The sequence below is a fragment of the Diceros bicornis genome, chromosome 9 (assembly GCF_020826845.1).
Source record: "Diceros bicornis minor isolate mBicDic1 chromosome 9, mDicBic1.mat.cur, whole genome shotgun sequence".
In the NCBI taxonomy this organism is placed as follows: Eukaryota; Metazoa; Chordata; class Mammalia; order Perissodactyla; family Rhinocerotidae; genus Diceros; species Diceros bicornis.
In genome coordinates, this window is record NC_080748.1 from 28,209,410 (window position 1) to 28,225,150 (window position 15,741).

Here is a 15,741-nt window from a genome sequence, read left to right on the forward strand (position 1 = left end):
ACTATGACATTTAATATAGGTTTCTGGTAGAGACCCTTAACAAAGTTATCTCTGTTAGAGTTATCAGGGACAAGTGAATAGTATTAGAAAATGATCGTTTTTAGCACAAAAGAGATAATCATATAGTTTTCCCCTTTAATCTCTTAATATGGTGAATTACATTAATATATTTCTTAATACTGAATCAGTATTACACACCTGAGATTCAACATATCAAAACTGGTATGATTTAATGCTTGAAAGCCCAGGCTCTGGAGTCAGAATGCCTGGGTTCAAATCCCAAATCTTTCACTAACTAGTTATATGATCTTAGTCATGTCATTCAACTTTTCTGTGCTTCAGTTTCCTCATTTGAAAAATGGTGACAATAATATCTACCTCAGAGGGTTGTTGTTTTAAGGATTAAGTAAACTGACACATGTAAAGTTGTTTGGAACAGCACCCAAAACATAAGTGTTAATATATATTAATTATTATTTACTGAGTGTCGTACATTTGCCAGGCATAGGATATGAAGAATTACAGGGGTTGGCAAACTAAAAGGCCTGTGGGCCAAATCTGGCCCCCTGCCTGTTTTTGTAAATAAAGTTTTATTGGAACACAGTCATATCTAATGTTTCTAATTTATCTACGGCTGTTGTTATGCTCTTACAGCACAGTTAAGTAGTTGCAACAGAGTCCAAATGGCTATAAAGCCTAACCTATTAACCATCTGCTCCTTTATAGAAAAAAATTGCCAACCACAGCAGTACTGTTCAAACTCAAGGAGTTTAGTCTAACAGCTGAGACAGACAAGTAAAGAAATATATATGCAACAGTATGATATGCATACAATCATGATATTCTGAGAGTATTATGGAAACATATGGCAATTCAGTACTAAACGAAAGGAAGGATTCACACAAGTGAAAAGAGGCATGAGAAGAGGTATTTTATTTACCTTTAATTATTTAAAAATATGTATTTGTTTACATGTCTATCTCTCACTCTAGTGTGTGAATTACTAGAAAGAAAGGGATTATGACATTCATTTTTGTGACATTCATATTCTAAATATCTAGGACATTTAAAGTTTTTAATAAATGATAAATAAATAAATGAATGGTGAAAATAAGAGTAGGATACTTGGGTGACAAAGATTAGACATGTCAGTTAACGTTCTAGATACAAATATCCTACAGCAAGCACTTTACTTGCCATGGTAAATGGACTTTCTCTTTTAATGCTTATAATAACCAATTTTAAGAGAGACATCCTATTAGTAACCCCCTCTAAAGTGAAGAAACTAAGGCTCATAGAAGGAAAATCACATGCTCGTGTTTATATACAGTCAGTAAGTGAAGAAGCCAACAAACAAACCTACCTCTGCCTGATGTAAAACATATGCTTTTTCTACTACAGAATTGGTAAGTAGTGAGAAAAAGACACAGTCACAGGATATCAACAGAGTATGCACTCAAATAGAGACAGAAGACATTATAGTTGATGCAGCAGAAATTGTGGTGTGATTTTAATTTCTAAAATTGAGCAATGATCTGAATAAATTCGTGTTTTTGAAATATTAGCCTGCAAGCAGCCTGAAAGATGGATTAGAGGGACAGTTGCCTCTACATTTTACCCAAAGGCTACTCTATCACACACAATAGGGCAGTTTTAGTAAGGTTCAAGTAATAGATAAAAAAATAAAATTGCTAGCATACTATGACATTTGAGTACTAGTGATTCACTTACTGATCTGAAGTATTGGAAATAGCTGGTCCTAACATGGAAGAAACAAAAAGGTACTTCATAAACTATTAATCAAAACATAAGAAAAAAAAGTATATACTGCAAATGAAAATATTACATGGAAAAAATCAAGTCTTAAGAACAAAACTATAATTGAGAATGGCTGTCTTAAACCAAAAAAACTAGAAAATGTAAACATAATGAAATCACAAATTATAAATTACATTTTCACTTTTTAAATTTAAGTAAATCTTAAGAAAAACTGATTTTGAAGTAAATGAAAATGACTACTCCTTCTTCAAGCTAGATCTCAACAAAAGTAGTTGTTGTATATAAGGTCTATTCCTGCAAAAGAAAGCATATAATTACTTTTTAAGGAAAAATGTACTTAAAACATCTGTTTAGAACCCCCAGAAAAGTAGAAACATTTTTTTTCCCCTCACTGGGGAATTGGATAGTGAATAAATCACTTAAATTTTAAAAATTATTCTGTTCAAATATATATTAAAATGTGGATTCTGAAGAAGGAAAACAGAAAACAGTACCTATCAGACATTTCTGATTGAGGCTGATTAACATAAACAATCTAATTTATCAAAGAGATAACTTTTACACCAAGGTTTATTTCAAAGTACACATCATACTTACTTTGTATTTCTAACAACTACCACATAAGAGATCTCAAGAAGTGAGGGAGGATGAGAGATACAGAAGTCAATCAGAAGTAATAGTTTCATCTGTAAAATGAAAGTACCACCACATATCTGTCAGGTCTGTATAGGATTTAAAAAATAACCAAGTACTGGGCCTAAAATCCAATGCGAGTTCAAAGAAGTAGATCTTACTACTACAGATACAGAAATGGTCTTCCACGTGAAAAAAAGAAAAGTATAAAGAATTCACTTTTGCATATCTTCACCCTACTTTGGAAAGAACAGCTGAAGTTGCCTGGAATAGAATATTAGTATTGCCTTGCAAAAAGAAAGAGAGGCATTAGATATGAACTGCACTAAAAGATTAATAAGAATGGAAAGAAAGCTTTTATATGCATTCTCCTTGCCAAGAAAGCAGTTAAAACTTTTGAGTAAACTAAACGCTTATTGGAAGCATACTATATTTACAGAACTTTGAAGGATAAAACTTGAACTCATAATCTCTGGTCTTACTAAAAAAAGGCTGCACTGCTTCCAATACAGTAGTATTAATGTAAGCACTTACATGGTACTTTAATGTTTTCATGGTTTCCAACATCTCTTTGGGTACTCACAATATTTCTGTGGGGAAAACAGGATATACAACATTCTCCATTTTAAGGTTCGGCAATCTAAGATTGAAAAAAACTAACCTGAGATCATACGGCTAATAGGGTGAAGTTGAAACTAGGCTCCAAGGTACTTTATCTCCTATCTAGGAAACAGAAACAACTGGAATGATGAAGCTGTTTCAAGCACTGACAAAAGGGGGTGGGAGAGTGAACTGTTAATTTCTCCTTAAAGCAAAATTTAAAAAGCAAAATTTTTATTCAGTAGCCATTTATGAAGGCTGAAATTTAGTTCAAAAGGTTTGTACTGCCTTAAAACTTAAGATAGTATATACATTTTACAAAGTATGGAAAATGCTAGTATAAATAAATTCCAAAGGTTAACCTAAGTTTTGGGGTTTTGTTTGGTTGGTTTTAATGGTTTTAAGAGGAGAAAAAGAAACACCACTCATTTTATCCAGACAGCTCTCCATCTTACACATCTTTAGTTTCCCAGCACCTAATACTACCCCTGATATGCAGAACATATTTATTAATGCCTACTGAATGAAAGAATGCTCTTATGCTATATTCTTGCTCTCTTGATGACACAAAATATAGAGTAACCCTAGCCAACTGATTCATACAACCATAACCGGAGGCACCACTATTCTCAATAGTACACGAAACGCAATGTGCTGAAGAAAACAGAATTGCCTTAGAAACACATATCTATAAATTTAGAAACTTCAAAGAGATATTTCATGTAAATGAATTCTCAAAATAATTGGCATCCTTTAAATCACCATAACGTACCTTTAAACAATCTTAATGGAAATATTTTAAAGGAGATTTTTAAGTCTTACTTCTCTGCCTTAATCTGCACACTATACAACCTTTTCTTGATGACTCAGGCTCATCAATGTAAACATCAATTATCAGACTGTTCTGTAACACAATGACTCTTCTTGGAGTTATGGAGGGATGTCCAACTGCTTGCCTCTTCAATAACTTATCTGAGATTACTTTTAAAAACAAGGTTTCCTACTGCCTGCTCCCCCTGTTGTCATTTATAGGCCAAGGGCGTCCTAGTCAAGGTTTCTGAAGTGTCAGTTGTAGTTTAAAATATGTAAAACCAGAACAGGCAGTTGATATGCTTAACCTTATATAAATTCTAAATCAAGCCACGGAGTAGCTATTTTCACTGCTCTAAGGCCTGGCTCAAAGGCTTTTCTTCTTTCACTTCCTAGTTCTGAGACCTAGTCTAGGCTGTTGCTAGAAGTTTGGCCACAAAATAACAATTACAATAGTAGTTATTTCTGTACATTTTCTTTATTTTTATTACAACACACGGAAAAAATACAAATGATAGTCATAACAAAACACAAAAACAACCACGTAGACAAATGATATAAGGCGCTTCACATTATGTGCTATATGGACAACTACCTAGCCAATTATTAGCCAGGAGTCAGCAAACTAGGCCTGCTGGCCAAATCCAGCCCACAGTTGGGTTGTTTTCGTTTGGCCCTTGAGCTAAGAACGGTTTTTACATTTTTGAAAGATTGTGAAAAAACAAAAAAAAAAGAATATTCAACAGAGACTGTAAGTGGCCCACAAGGTCTAAAATATTTACTATCTAGCACTTGACAGAAAGTCTGCTAACCCCTAATCTAAGCTATAATAAACAAACACATACAAGACATATAAGCTATCCCTTATACATATAGGTTAAGCTATTAATATGTCAAAGTAGATGTATAGTTCTTTCAGTGATGGGTTCATAATGATACAGCCCAACTGTCTTGTCCAGCCCTGCCTTTTCCTCTTTTGACCATGACCTGGGACTTAGCCAAAATCTCTATCCAACCTTCTTTCTTTCTTCCTCCTAATAATTGTCCTTGGATGCTCTCAGACTGGTCTCCTTGCTACTACTTCCAGCTCTAGCTAGCAATCTTTTTTTTGGAACGTCTTTCCTTTTGCTATCTAACTCCTTCCTAAGCTTCAAGTCTGACTTTCTCCAAATGCCTTACAGGATGGTTCTAGACCTTACTTTCCTTCAAATTACAGTCCTTCCCACCCCATTTAATAGTATCATCTTATATTTTTGCTAATAATTTCCTATGTGTTGTCTAGAATCCCCAACTAGTTTGTAAACTACTTGAAGGAACGAAACACATCATGTTGCTTTTTCTATCCCCACTTTAATAATAGCTCATCACCCTCTGAGCACGTCACCCCCCCAGTGCACCTGTCTTGGAGAAAAAATAGTCTGAGGACTAGTAATGGGTGATAAGCGACTGGAAATAGCAAAGGATGACATCCATAGGCTACCCTGCAAACTTACAAAGTGTATGTGAAAGACAGGCAAAACTATAATAGCAGGAGAATAGAGAGATAAAGATCAAGAAATAAAAAGAGACCACTGAATAATACTTTGAAATAAAAAGAGACCAAAATTTTAATATTTACAAAAATTATACAAGCTCACAATACACGTGAAAAACCAAAACTTGCCTTTCAACACTACTGGCCATTAATTTCCTTTTAATGAGCCGTTCTCGATGTGATATTCATAGAGGCCATTTTTCTTTCTTTCTTTCTTTTTTTTTTTTGCAATGTGATAAACTGCAGCACTAAAAGATTCAATGGAATAGACATGCACAGTTTCCTAAATCTTTGGATTTACAATAGTGAATTTATCTGAAATCTGCTAGGGATAGCTAGAAAAAAACAATCCTTTATCTTTTGATTACCTGGCTAATAAAACTGGAAATCAGGTGCATATCCCTGACTCTCAAAGACATCATCTAGACTTATTTTCATTGAAAAATGCAGCAAGAACATCTAAAAACTCTTTAGGTTACTTTATCAAATTGTATTTTAAAAATATAGGTAAAATATAAATTGCACAAGCCTTCAATGTATGAAAACAAAAAATATATACAAACGTTTTAAAACAAGCATAATTACCAATAAGTCTAAACTAAAAATGGACCAATTATAAATTAAATGCTCTTTTCCTAGGTAAAGGTACAAAAGACAATGAAAAATTAATCATGCATCCCTTCTTCTTTTTCCCTAGGTTTTATAGTCTCTCAGTCTCTTTATAGTCTCTGACCTACCCCTGGCTGGTCAGAGAAGAGGGAAAATTTTTTCTTATTTAGTAATAAAATAGGCTCAATATTACACTACAGAAACTTCACAATTAAAAAGTAATTATTAAATACATGGTAAAATAAATCAGCTCTCAATTACTCACATGAAGAGGGGAAGTGATGACATAGATGACATCAAAGGATAATCCTAGAACCTGTTTTTCGAATGCATGTCATTAATTTGGGAGAAGCAAATTACCCTTATAATTATGTTTATTGAGGCCAGTGTTAACCAGAAGTTTACTTTTCCTGAACATTTAATGATTCTGAGGATTCAGAAAAAAAGGAAAAAGAGGCAGTTAATTCAGAAGCACTGGCTAAACACAGCCAGCCTGGGATAAAAAATTTTTCCAAGAAAACTGAGAGATGATCTATGAAGGGAAAGAAGAAAATATGGTAAAATTTACTGTGATAGTGCTGAAATTTTTAAACATAAAATTATTTATAAAAATTTTAACAAGATTTTTTTCCTAAGTCATCATCTTTTCTTCCCCCAACTGGTGTTATTAGTGATAGCAAGAATTATCAGTAGGCTAAAAGCAAAATTTTAGGTTCTATGTTATAAAAGATACGTTTAAAATCCTTTTTATCACTGTTTTCTGTTAAGTTCACCATCTGTCTCAGTGGGCACTTTATCTCATTACTTGAGAAAAATCAATTCAACCAAGACAATATCAAAAAGGCAGGGGACTCATCTCTCTTGGATATTTTTAGGTGATTTAAACAAAACTTACACCATGGCAAAAATTACAGATTTAGCAAATACACAAAAACTAAATATTTATCCAAATACAAGATCATAGCCACAAAACTCAATTAGTTTCTGTCTAACATATGGCTCCAACTCCTGAGTGGCATATGTTTAGCCCTGGTGCTGGTAACTGCATGGTGATAAAATATTATAGTAACAGTTTAACTTTTATTTCATTCTTATAATGCAGAAAAACACACACCAACTTTGGTTTCAAGAACTAAAAGTACAGACCACAGTAAGAAGCAAAATCATTATGTCGCTCGGTTTTAAGAGTCCATAGTGAACACATACATGAGGATTATACCGTAAAAAAATAAAAAAAAAAAATCTTGTCAGCCTGTTATTCTTAATTAATAGATACTCAGACAGAGGCGTCCAAAGGAACTTAGACAAAATTTCACAAAAGCAAATCTCGAATTCACGACTCCTAACACTCCAGCAAAAATTACACACCCCCTCCCCCCACAAAAAGATATCCCGAGGCTTTTAACGCTAAGTTTAATAAAAGAACGATTAACGACGGTAATGAAAACAGCCGCCGTTCTGCCCACGATTACAACTAAATTATTTGCTCGTTTTCCTTTACCTAACGCATGACGTGCTTCCACCGCCGTGTCAAAAGTTCAAAAATCCTGGCTGTTAAACAGGGCGAGGACCGCAGCCTTGAGTCAACCTCCCGACGGAACAGGTGGTTGACTCGGCCAGGGAGAAGGCCGGCCAGGTGCTGGCATCAGCCGAACGGGAGCAAACACACCAGGGCGGGTTTTCGAGGTTTTAACCCCCAGATGAGCGGGGGAAACTCTTCAGAACAGCGTTCAAGTTCGGCGGCCGCCGGGCGGCCAAAGCCGAAGGCGCGGCGGCCACTCGGCGCTCCTCTCCGGACGGCCTCACCCTCGACCCCCGAGCCTCCGGGAGCTGCGCTGCTCGCCGCGGGCCAGGGAGGCGGAGGGAGGGCCGCCCGCGCCCCCGCGCCGCCTCCTCGGGCTGGTGGGGGGCCGCGGCCGCGCCCCCACAAGCGCCTCCTCGGGCTGGTGGGGGCCCGCGGCCGCGCACCCACAAGCGCCTCCCGAGGAGACTCGGGCCCCGCAGGTGCCCAACAAGTTGACGGGTCGCGTCCCCAGCCCCACTGCCCTCTGCGCGCCCACACGACGGGGTGGGCCGGCCCCTCGACGAGCCCGAGCCTCGCTCGGCGCCCCGGCCCTCAGCCCCAGCCTAACGGTTTCCGTGGCGCCTGCTCCGGGGCGGGAGGGACTGGGACGACTAGGTCTCCCCGCCTTTCCCGAAGGGAGCGCCCGCGCTCTCACCTTCGAGTCACGCCGCTCTGAGGCGGAGGAAGGCGGCTTCCCTGGCGCCTCTTCTCCGGGTTCCTGAGCGTTCGCGCTCTACCTCAACAGCAGAGCCAGCTCTCGGGGCCTCCGCGGCCGCCGGCGCACTGGCTGTTGGGGTGGTTTCCCGGCAGTGACGGCGCCGCCTCAGCCCCGCTCTTCGCTCCCTCTCCGTGTAGCTCCCGCTTTCTGTTTCACCCGAGGGACCACGAACGCCGCCGCCGCCATGCTTACTACGGAGCCGGGAGGAGGAGCCCCGAGTCCGCGCGCCGAGTGCGGCTGCGCGAGCCCCGCCGACGGCGCCCCCGGCCGGCCCGGACCCCGCGCTCCCGCCCCGTGCCTGCGCCGGCAGCCCCGCGGGTGTGTCCCAGGAGAGCCGAGTCGCCCGCGGAGCCACTGGCGCGTGGCGTCCGAGCGCCCCCTCACCGCTCCGGGTGCCCACCTCCTGAGGCGCTCTCTCCTGAGGCCCGGCTGCGCCTGGTTGGTCGTAGCATCCGCCGCGGCCAGGCTGCGAGCGACACCGGGGAAATGTGGAGCTAATGGACGTTTCTAGGGCCACTCACAATTCTGCCTAAATTGTAAAAGGTTCCTCCTGAGACGCACCGTGTCAGCCTCTTTCCGAAAGCACGAGAACTTAACGCCGGCAGGTGCTTTTAAAGACACTCCCCCAAGGAAGAGGAAGACAAGCGAAGTGGGCTTGGATGTTTACAATCCCAAACACTTAGAGCCTGGGACCGCTATAGCAAGCAAAAATGTTGAGATATTTACTTAAGTTGAAAACGTGGGGGTTAGTTTCTCGATCTCTTTCCCAGTCAAATCGCGTGGAAACCCATTACCTTAGTTTGTACAACAGCACGAAGACTTACAAATGAACGCAGCAAGGATTTCCTCAAACCTCCAGCAATTGGGGGCGCTGTAATAATGCCTGAGGGCTAGCCTGGGCTGCTTCCCCCTCAGTTTCCACTGGAGGGCTTGGGAAGAGGGTAGTTCTTGGGACGGGGAGTCCAACACCATGTCCCTTCAAAAACAGTGATGGATGTAACCAGGCTCCGTGTTCTGGCTTTATTTCAGTTTATTAATTGTGCTGCCTTTTAAAATAACAGTATTTTTATTTTAATCTTTTTACAGAAATCCTTTAAATGTACTGATTTCCTGCATTCTTAAAGAATACAGTGGTTAATGAAATCCTTTGTTGACGACTGACCATCAAATGGATACCTTGGCGGTACGCTCAAGTCCCAGGGGCTTGCTGAGGTATGTAAGATCCCTACTTGAGTGCTTTCTTTTTTCTCTTTGGAATGTTCTCATCACCTTTTCTAATATCTGTCACTGCTTCCCGTCTCCTCATCTGCCTCTTTATCCACTCTGATCCTTCCTCTCATCCTTTCTACTTTACTGTTTATTTTTTACTCTTTTCTTCCTTCTTGACTGCTTTTCTCTATGGCTCCAGGTGATGATTGATCGGATGTTTATATCCACAGCCAGCTAATGAGAGATTCCTTTTCTTCCCATCAGCAAATAGGAGAGTTACTCTATATCAAGTGGTATCTTGAGATATTTTCATTGTTGTTCACTATCAAAGTTCTTTCCCTGCAAGAAGTGTTTCCTTTTCTTCACTTCCAGGTTTTGCCCTCTTCCAGACATAATTGCCGGAAAGCTGATCTCTGAATAACTAAAGCATAACTGAATATTGTTTTAAACTATGAGGATTTATCAGAGTGTGAGTGAGTTGAGTGGCTTCTCCATATTGCTGCCCCAGCTCTGTTTGGTCTGAGACTAAGCTAGTGGTTTCCAAACCTGACTCGCAGCTAGTAATTTCCAAAGCTTCCTACTTGGGAGCTTTTTAAAAAGACAGAATCTTGTAATCAACCCCTCAAGATTTTGACTTTGTGGGTGGGGGGAGGCCCAAGAAATGGCATTTTTAAAAAACTGTATTTTAAAAAGTATGTTTGGGGGCCAGGCCCCGTGGCGTAGTGGTTAAGTGCGTGTGCTCTGCAGCTGGCGGCGCGGGATTTGGATCCCGGGCGCGCGCACCAAGGCACTGCTTGTCAAGCCATGCTGTGGTGGTGTCCCATATAAAAAGTGGAGGAAGATGGGTACAGATGTTAGCCCAGGGCCAGTCTTCCTAAGGAAAAAAAAAAAAAGAGGAGGATTGGCATGGATGTTAGCTCAGGGCTGATCTTTCTCACACAAAAAATAAAATAAAAAGTATGTTTGGGGCATACCTGTATGTATAGGCACAACAAAGAACAACAGTTATTTTGAAGGAGACTAAGACAATTCAAGAATATCATTGAAGTAGATCTAGACGTTGTATTCAACAATATGCAATGCTGAAGGTTGAGTCAAGTGAGGACTGGGGAATTCATTTCCTGTGGAGAGAATGAATCACACACATAAATAACCCTAGCATGGGCACCAGTATAAATTCTCTGGGAATCCAGAGAGGGACAAGAATTTATGTCAGCTTTGAACAAGACACTTCTCAGTGCTTCATTTTTCTTATCAATAGAATAAGGGTCATTTTCAATCTTCATCTTTCTTGAGGTCTCAGCAATACTCAACACTGACCAGTTATTTCCTTCAATATTTCTTCTTTCTTTGGCACTATACTCTCTTGGCTTTTTTCCTACATTTCTGGGTGTTGCTTCTCTAATTTCTTCGCAGATTCCTTCTCTTCTCCCTAGCTATTAAATATAAGAGGTCCTCACAATTCAGTTTAGGTTCTTTCCTGTTTTCATTATAATCTCTTGGCCTAAACATCATCACCCACACCAATGGCTTTAGTTATCCTCTACATGCTGATGATTTCCACATATGTGTCACTAGCCTAGACTCTTCCCCTAAATTCCAAATCTGATACTAACTGCTTTGTGGATATGTTCACTTAATGTCTCAAAGTTACAAAGTTTAGTCCAACTGAGTTATAAACTCTTGTATTCTTTTCCCCTCATCTATCCACTTGTTCAAATCAAACATATAGTAGTCATTCCTGATATTTCCCTCACCCTCATTCCCCATATTCATTGCAGCACCAAGTCATGGCAGTTTTATCTCCAAAATCTCTCAAATTGGTCTACTTCTTTCCATTTGACACCAATCTAATCTGATCTTACTGCATACAATCTGAGTCTTTCTTTTATTCTCCTCTTTGCAGCCAAAATGATCTTTCTAAAAGCAAATAAGACTATGTCACTTCTCACCTAAAACCTTTAAACAGCTTCTCATTGCTCTAAGATAAGACTAGAATTCTTAAGATGGCCTATCAGACCATGTGAGGTCTTGCCTTTTCTAGTCTGATCTCATACCACTCACCCCTTGCTTCCTGTGTGGAAGACTTCCTGGCTTTCTTTTAGTTTCTTAAATGTGCTGTGATCTCAACAGCCACAGGCTCTCTGCATAAGCCCTTCTTCTCCCTTTTAACCATGTTATTCTTACTTGTCCCAGTAAGGAAAAACATTGCTGACTTCCCAGACAAGTTCAAGCCCCTTGCTGACGTCAGCTCTCCTACCACCATGTTCTTTTTCCTCTATGACTTACCACAGCTTGTAACATTTTGGTATGTGTAGGTACTAGGTGTATGTCTGTTACTCTCTTCACGAGGAGAAGGATTTTGCCTACTTTCACTTACATATTGCCTGGCATGTATTAGGTGCCCAATAAATATTTCTGGAATGATTGACTGTTGTTCTTTGAGGTCCATTCCAGAATTATAGAAGGCTATTTAAACACGAAATTAGGAGATTACTGATCAGTTTTGAGAGAGCAATCTTCTGTATGATTAGTGGGAAGAGATACAGGAATATGTTGGGAGACAATTCTCCATGGAACTATCATATTTCTATACATCTTGTGAGCAGAGGCACTAGCAGCTTTTGTTCTAGACTATATCTTTTTCCAGGATGTTTATATAGCAAATAGCCTTGGAAGATAGAAGTAGTGTCTCCTACAGAAGTAAAGGGCACATTTGTTTACCATCCAATATGATAATATCTTCTTTTGTAACAAAGGTTGAGCAGGTTTGCTTCCAGCCCATTATAAAAGATTGGGGGTTTCCTAAGCTTGGGGTTCCTCAGCTGTCACACAAACCCATTGCATGTGTAGCATCACCTGGACCACTTCATGTTGCCCCTAGGTGAGACCTGTGAGGCAAGGGAACTGCCGTAAACATTAAGCTGGTGCTACTTGCTGTGCCTTGTGCAAAACAGTCCTTGACCCAAAAGACTCTGGTTTTCTGCTAGCATCCAAGAAACTGTAGTAGGCTAAGTTATTAGCTTGCAAGGAGCATAAAATCTCAGACCCTTCACAGCTCTCGACAAGATATAGTGGGTTGAAGAGAAAGAAGGAGAAGAAGTCAAACAGCAAGTGGAGACTTGTCTTTTAAGAAGTTTGGAAAAAAAGAAGTTTGGTGAGGAAGAGAGATGGGACAGCAGATTGAGGTAGGAGAGTTGTGCTGACTGAATTCTCTGAACAACATTAGAGGTCCTAACTCTGAACAGAGCCAGAGAAAACACTATTGCCATTGCTCGTCTCTTTGGATGGGGAACTGGTGCAAATCTGGAAGAGGAGAGGGAGGTCAAAGCAGTTGACCTGGAGGTACACCAGTTAAAGCAGCCAGGAGCTTTTTGTTTGTCTCTGAGAAGGAGTGTGAAATATTGTGGGGGAGGAGAGAGAGACTTTGGAGTCAGGTAAATCTGGGCTTGAATCTCAGCTCTGTTACTGACTGATTGATTGATCTTGGGCATGGTATCCTTCTGAGCCTCAGTTCCTCACCTGTAAACTAAGGATAAATGTCTACTTTGCAAGATTAAATGGCATATTGCATGAAAATGCCCGGTACATGCCTGATGCTCAATAATAAATAATAGCTATATGATTAGGATGTCCTGGCTATTTGTGAGCTGGTGGGGTTAGGGAAGTCCAGAACCTTCCTCCATATTTCCAAAGATACTTGGGAAAGGACTTGGCTAGAGTTAACTCTTGCTCCAAATTCTTGATCCTGTTGCAATCTCCATTCCTCACTGTGCTTTCCCAGCCATGCCTTACTCCTTCCCTAAAAGCAAAGGAAACAAGGCACAAAATACAAAGCAACTTGACATTGGACATTGGCCATTCCCACCACAGGGAATTTTTCACTGGCCATCATTCTTCTCAGACCTTACCCTGCTACTATGTTGCTATGGACCCTTGCTCTAACAAGAACCTTTTCTACATTTTTCTAAATTTCTGGGACCCACCTAGAGCCACCTCCATTTAAAGCTACCTGGGGACGATTCCCAAATGCTTGTTAATTTATTATTACTCAGAGCAATTTGGCTCTTTGTTTTCTGTCCTCATTTTTTTCAGAATAGCCTGGGAAACCTTAGCTTTCTTTTCAAAATCAAAAAGATCCATTTAAGTGGTTTACTAAAGAGTAACTCTGTCCTGGAGAAGTAGTTCCTAAACTTTAGCGTGAGTAAAAATCAACTGGAGTGCTTGTTTAAGATACAGAGGTTCTGGGGCTGGCCCAGTGGCGTAGTGGTTAAGTTCATGCACTCGGCTTCGGTGGTCTGAGGTTCGCAAGTTCGGATCCCAGGGACGGACCTAAGCACCACTCATCAAGGTGTGCTGTGGCAGACGTCCCACATATAAAAAAATGGAGGAAGACGGGCACAGATGTTAGCTCAGGGCCAATCTTCCTCAGGAAAAAAAGGAGGATTGGCAATGGATGTTAGCTCAGGGCTAATCTTCCTTACCAAAAAAAAAAAAAAAAAGATATAGAGGTTCTACCATATGTCCCCCACAACAAGATTTGGATTCAGGAATCTGCATTTTACAAGCACTCCAAGAGATTCTGATGAGTCTAGTCCGTGGGCTGTACTTTGAGCATCTTAGAGCAGCTCAAACAGCAATCAACTTTCACAAATAAGATGGTTTTTCTCTCTGTGACGTGGAGTTAAACTAGGATTAACTCAGTTGGTCAAGAAAACTGCTATGGTTCAAGGCTTTTATATTGTTTCTTCTTTATAGAGAAACCAATTAGGAAAGGCCAAGGAATTCCTTAATTACAAAATGGTAATCCTAATAGTCCAAATTTGTCAATGTCAATGATATGGTTTCAAAGCAATGCTACTGGAGACAGTCTTACTTCCAAAGAGGGAAAAGTCTTATCTGGTTACTGGCCAGGACTTACTGAATAGGTTTCTGACCCAAAGGGGCTATACAATAATAGATTATAAGGATTTTCTCTAGGTTGAAAAAATAAGGTTTTTATATCTGTCTTTTAGGCTGTCAACAGCTCTTTGATGTTTTGTACAGCTTTAGGAGGCTCTGATAGCAGTCCTGGGATTGAACACACTATGATCATTATCCAGCATAACCAGATGACATATGAATCAATTTTAAAGACAGAAGAAGGAGATAGGCATCTTTACGGATAATGAGGCTAAAGATGACTTGGGATTTGAAAAAGCTATCCCCAAACTACCTGCCTTTTTTTTTTTTTTCAAAAAAGCAAATTTCAAAACCAGAGCAATACTTTATCAAGATAACAATGAAATTTTATTCTGGAAAAAATACAAATAAAATTTAATTGATCAGGAAATAAGAATCCAGATAATTTAGATTAAATTATCACCAAACTGAAAGCTCTTCCTCAAATTTCACAAGTAAATATTTAAACCAAATTGCATTTTAAAACTACCAGACAAATCAACTATTTGTGGTAAGTAGAGTAAATATCTTTATATAAGTTGCCTTTAATTTTTACGTATAATATACAAATAAAACAGGCATATTTTAAATAGGGACAATGATATATAATAATGGGAAAAAATAGGGAAATTGTTTAAAAATTTATATACTTTTAATGAAGTAAATAAAATGCTAATTTTATTTATTTCAAATTTTTATGTATAAAATTTTTAAAAATCAAGGCACATCTGTACTTCGATCTTATTTTCTCTTTACACTGTACATATAGGATATAAACCCAGTACTATTATGTCCAAAAGACAAAAGCTAAAATTAATTACTAATAGTAATTACTATTACTAAAAGAAAGTAAAATAAAGAGACTACTATTTAAAAAATAATGAAAGATGACTTTACCAAATAAATACTCAGCCTCAAATTAGAGAAGCTAATGACTTAAAACACTGGAAATTTAAATGTAGCCCATTTTCCCAAGCTATAGCAGACTAAGAGTAAAAATAGGATTATGGTAAAACTGTTAGAGTAGTCTCACACTCTTCTCCCATCCACACTCAAATTTCTTCTGGATGATTCTAAGAATCCAAGAATGAGTCCTCTGAGCAACTCCATGACATTCACCGTCTTCCTCTTTCCTCCTCTGGCTTATTGAGGTCTTTTCTCCTATTGTTTCCAAAGTGAACCAGGCTCCCCCACTGCAGTGCTGTCTGTGCTAAGACTAACAACCCCTGACTTGAAGGGCACCCATGCCTGTACCAAGATACAGTTTTCCACCGGCACCATCTCCTGTTGCTGTTGTCTTCAGCTCCAAAACTCCCATGTACATCATAGCAAAGCATATAATTA

General features: G+C 39.5%; 1 protein-coding gene and 1 long non-coding RNA gene across 3 annotated transcripts in view; one reads left to right on the forward strand and one right to left on the reverse strand.

Annotated features, from left to right (window-relative positions):
• The window catches only part of FNDC3A (fibronectin type III domain containing 3A), a 179,991-nt gene extending 171,550 nt beyond the window's left edge, over positions 1–8,441 (reverse strand). The window contains exon 1 of the mRNA XM_058548159.1: positions 8,185–8,441. The gene's annotated coding sequence lies outside the window, so the exon portion shown is untranslated. The remainder of the gene's footprint in view (positions 1–8,184) is intronic.
• LOC131410194 (uncharacterized) overlaps positions 1–15,741 on the forward strand; it is a 151,601-nt gene that overhangs the window by 97,946 nt on the left and 37,914 nt on the right. The window contains exons 1-2 of one of the 2 annotated variants that reach the window (XR_009221189.1): positions 8,606–8,852; positions 9,334–9,459. This is a non-coding gene — a long non-coding RNA (uncharacterized LOC131410194). Of the gene's footprint in view, positions 1–8,605; positions 8,853–9,333; positions 9,460–15,741 lie in introns of those variants that run through there. The other variant, XR_009221190.1, reaches the window with a different exon arrangement.